Genomic DNA, 4,946 nt, shown 5'->3' on the forward strand with positions numbered 1-4,946 from the left:
AGCTGAGTTGGCCGCAGTAGAAAGACCCTTGTGCTCACTGCTGTATTTCTGAATCACACCGTCTCTAATCACTGCCATGGGTATATCCCAGGACAAGCATTGTCCCTCACCATTGTCTCCCAGGGACCAGCCTGCAGCATCCCCCATGAAGACCTATCACAGCTCCAGCAGACTTCCCCACTCTGGTTGGCCACTCTGGCTGCCTGGTGCCACGGGGACACTCGCAGGTCATCCTGCTGCCGGCTTGCAAGGACACATTGGCAGTTGAGTCAAGTGCCTCATAGTGCTTGTCCAGGGTCCTGAAGACTGTTCTACACTTCCTGGGAGACGTGGACTTGTCCTCCATCCTCCACATGACAGGTCTCGTGAGGAAGATGCTGCTGTCTTCTGCACCTTCCACTGATTCCTGCAGCACAGACCATCAAATCATCAAGCACATGCCTCCTATGGCACAGGAGCAGGAAGGGGCTGCTTTCCAGCTTGCAAGCACCGAGAACTGTCCAAGACTGCTGTCCAGGGAAGACTGTGCACAGAGCCCCTGGAGACAGTGCCCAAAGGGAGCCTCAGAAGGCAGAATACCATGAAGAAAGATAAAATCAGAGGGGGAGCTTCCATGTGACTGCAGGAGCACAATCTGCCTTCAGGCCCCTGGTGTCCCATAGCTGCCTGCATTCCTTTCTGCCCAGGCCTGGGACTCTGCAGGTAAATGTCTGCATCCAGAGCTCCCAAGACAGAGCTGGCATCTCCCAGGCCACCTGTATGAGCTCCTGTCACAAAAGAAATGCCATCAGCAGCTCATACAGCTCCAATCGAGGTCTCCCAGGCTGGAAGAGGAGGGCTCCAGGCCCTTCCAACTGTGAGCTGCCCCTGGGATGCTCTTTATCCCCAGGGATTCCACTGAAGAAGGCCCACACTGAGAAGGTGGCAGAAGGGTGGGTGGGACAGCCATTGGCCAGGAAGAAGGGTTCATGTACTGAAGATGCCAGCAGGCCACGGAAATGGAAGTTTCTTTTGCTGCCTCACCACAAAGGGGAACCTCTGAAGCTGCCACCACCTCTGGAACTGGCTTGTCCAGTCACCGCTGAGGACCTAGACCAGGAGGAGAAAATTCTGCAGCGCATCAACTGCCTTCTGATGGGTGAGACCCAGGACATGTGTGACAGCACTACCATGGCCCCCCAAGCCCATGCATGGGACCCCACTGCGTTGGGAGGAGGGGCCAGGCCTGTGGCATCACTGGACCTTAGCAAGAACTTGCTCCACCATTCCCAGTACCACCACTGTGGCAACCTCCACATCATTGTGGGTGGGCTCTGCCATCTCATCCCAGAGACACCCTCCCACCTCCAACCTTAGTGTCCTCTTCCCCCACAGCCTGCCAGTTGCTGCTTTTGTCTTTCCTCCCAGGCCCTCTCCCAGCACACTGGCAGGCTTGGCTCCACACTCAGTGGCTCCCTTTGGGGCCACCCTCATGAACACCAGCTTGCCTTCCCAGTCCCTCCATCTGGGGCCTCCATCCAGCTCAGGTAGGAGCTCCCTCCCCTCTCACCAGAGCCCAAAGCCCAATAGAACTCACTGGGCCTCACCTGTGGATGCACCAGGAGGCCAGCTACAAGGGTGTGTCAACAGACTCCGCTTGGGAAGCAGCCTGTCATCCGTGGAGCCACCATTCCACCAATCCCTGGGGTTCCTCATGGGAAGATGCCCACGTCCCTCTCCTTTGCCAGTCCTTAGTCTGGACACCTGGCAGCTCCAGGTCCAGGGGCAGCCCCAATCCCACCATTGACTGCAGGTCTCCCAGCCTTGGCCAGACGAAAGCACTCAGTCCTTGGGGCTGACACTCATCGAAACCCCACCATGGTTTCCCATGTCAGCACCCAGGCATATTCTCCTGGCAGCCAGGCTGCAAGGCCTGCTGGGCCATCAAATGCATTGGCCTCTCCCTCTGCAGCTGACCCCCAGAGGCCAGGACCTGTGGCCAGAGTTTGTCCTGACAACAGGCAGCCCTAGTCAACCTGTGAGAAACAAGTTCCATCCCCTTCCAGTCTGACAGAGTTAGTTCCATCAAAGGCCACTGGAAGGACAGATTTGACCCCAGGCCTGACTACTCCCAGGACAGCAGTGAGCATTTGCTCACCCCCAAACCCGGAGAGCACCATGGGGCAAGCTTGGGACAGAATAACAACAGTGCCCCTGTCCTGAGCACTATCACTGCACTCAGAAAACACAGAAGCAAGAGCAAATGGGGACAAAGAAGCACTGGAGCTCCTACCCTGAATGCCACCCCCCAACACCTGCCCACCCAGGAACACCTAGGCTCATCTCAGGGGACCAACACCACCCCCAGAAAGGCTACTTCTAGTAGCTCATCTGTCCCTTTGACATCAATGGGATCTGGAAGCCCAGACTTGCTCCCAGATCTTTATCAGTCTTTGGGAACATGTGTATCGCTTCCCAATGAGGAGGGACCCCAAACAACAGAGAGCAACCTGGGGCAAGCTTGGGACACAGTACCTCCAGTGTCCATAGGGAGACATCCACCATGGGGACCAAGGGGCAGAAGGGAAAGTGCAAATCAGGGCAAGCAAACACTGGTATTTGTACAGTTACTGCCACTCCCCAAAACCTGCCCATGCAGAAACCCTTAAACTCTCCTGGGGGAACAATGACCACCCCAAGAAAGACTTCCTCTACTTGTAGGTCTGTTTCCATAGCACCAATGGGATCTGGGAGCCCAGACTTGGTCCCAGGTCTGACCTCTCCCAGGGCAGCGATAAACACCTCCTCAATAAGTAGAGGAACCCCCAAAACTGGAGAACAAAATGAGGCAAGTTTGGGACATAACACTAACAGTGCCCCTGGCCAGAGCACTACCACTGTCCCCAAAAAACAAAAGAACAAGAGAAAACAAAGACAAGGCAACACTGGAGTTCCTACCCTGAGTGTCACCCCCCAACATCTGCCCACCCAGGAACACCTAAACTCATCTCAGGGGACCAACACCACCCCCAGAAAAGCTACCTCCGGTAGCTCATCGGTCCCTGTGACATCAGAGGGATCTGGGAGCCCAGACTTGCTCCCAGATCTCATATCAGCATTTGGGGCCTTGTGCCTCTCCTCTTAAAGAGGATGGACCCCAAGCAACAGCCAGCAAATTGGGGCAAGTTTGGGACAGAGCACCTCCAGTGTCCATAGGCAGATGACCACCATGGGGACAAAGGGGCAGAAGGTAAAGTGCAAACAAGGGCAAGCAACCTTCCTACATTTACTGCCATCCCACAAAGTCTGTCCAAGCAGAACCCCTTGAACTCTCCTGGGGGAACCAGCACCACACACAGAAAGGTCACCTCTACTCATGAGTCTCTCCTCATGCAATCAAAGGGATCTGGGAGCCCAGACTAGACTTAGATTTCATATCTTCCTTTGGGGCCATGTTTCTCTCCTCCCAAATTGGAGGAACAAGAAGACCAAGAAAGGGCTAATGGGGCAACTTGGGCTTCAACACCTTCAGTCCCACTAACCAGACCATCTGCATAGTGACCACCTTAAATGGGATAAAAAACAACTCTGTTCCTGGAGCTGAGGGGGGCCACTTTAAGTCCCCCACTGCAGAAGCCCCCAAGTCCATCTTGGGGCACCTACACCACCATGAGCAAGGCTGTATATTCTTACACCCATGCCCTGACTCTCACCCTGGCAACTCTGCATCTCTTGGGTACATGGTAAAGAGGACCAACCCTGTATTGGCCCAGATTTAACAAGAGTTCTCTTGTAACTCCTCCAAATATGTTTCCTCAGTCCACAGCTGGTAGCTCTTCTCCCCATGATATGCCTGGTGTTCAGATGTTTGGTCATTTAATGGTGTCCTTGAGGTCTCTTCTGTTCCTTATTTTGTTCCTATTTTTTGTCCTCATTGCTGTCTGAAGGTACTAGTTTGGCAAAGTTGTCCTCAAGCACTGACATTCTGTCTTCTGCTTGATCTGGACTATCATTGAGTCTTTCACCTGCAGTTTTATGTGACATACTGAACTTCTGCTTTCCCAGATTACTACTTGATTTGTTTTCAAAATCTCTCTCTCTCTAGACTCAAGTGTTCATTCACTGTCTTATTTCCCTTCATACTTTCAGCTGTCCTTTGCACTCTCTTGGTTTACATTGATTTTTTCAAAAGGTCATTCTTCTGAGTGGTTTGTCTGGCATTTCATTCACTGTAAAACTTTTGGTCTTGGTGCCAAGAAAATTATGGAATGTAGGAGGTGTCAAATGGCCTTGTTTTGTAAAATGTCTTTTATTTGTGTTGAAATTTGCACAGCTGATGGGGCGAATGTCTCTTCTGTTTTTTGTTGTTGTTGTTTTTGTTGTTGTTGTTGTTTTTTATCTTAACCAGGGATGGAACACAGAGGAGCTTAAGCAGTGAGCCATGTACCAAGGTCTTTCTTTTGTTTTCACTTTCACCAAACTATCACTAAATTGTTTAGGGCATGACTGAATTATTGATTCTGGTTTTGAACTTGTGATCCTCCTGCCTCAGCCTCCTAATCTGCTTGGACCACAGGCATGCACTACCATGCCCAGCTCTCTCCCACTTTCATTTGATCCACTGTTATAAGCAGCCTTATATTGTTGCTGTAGGCTGGTGATGGTTTGGTGTGTTGTGTTGGGTTTCTCTAGAGATGTACTCCATGGCCTCTTTTTCCTGCTGCATGTCCAGCTGTGACTAGTGAGGACTGACCCTGGGCATTGAGGTCCATAGTGTGAAGGACCTGAGTTCTCTGTTTGTCTAGAGAGAGGGAACCCTGTTGTAATCCAGGGATGTGATGTAGACAGTAGGGTGATCTTGCTTATGTCCCACGTGGACTAGGTATTGAGTACCCATCAGAGGGATGGCTGTCTGTGAAATAAAAAGTATGAAAGTAATATATCAGAAAATAAGACAAAAAGGCAAG

The sequence above is a fragment of the Sciurus carolinensis genome, unplaced genomic scaffold, assembly GCF_902686445.1.
Source record: "Sciurus carolinensis unplaced genomic scaffold, mSciCar1.2, whole genome shotgun sequence".
Taxonomy (NCBI): domain Eukaryota; kingdom Metazoa; phylum Chordata; class Mammalia; order Rodentia; family Sciuridae; genus Sciurus; species Sciurus carolinensis.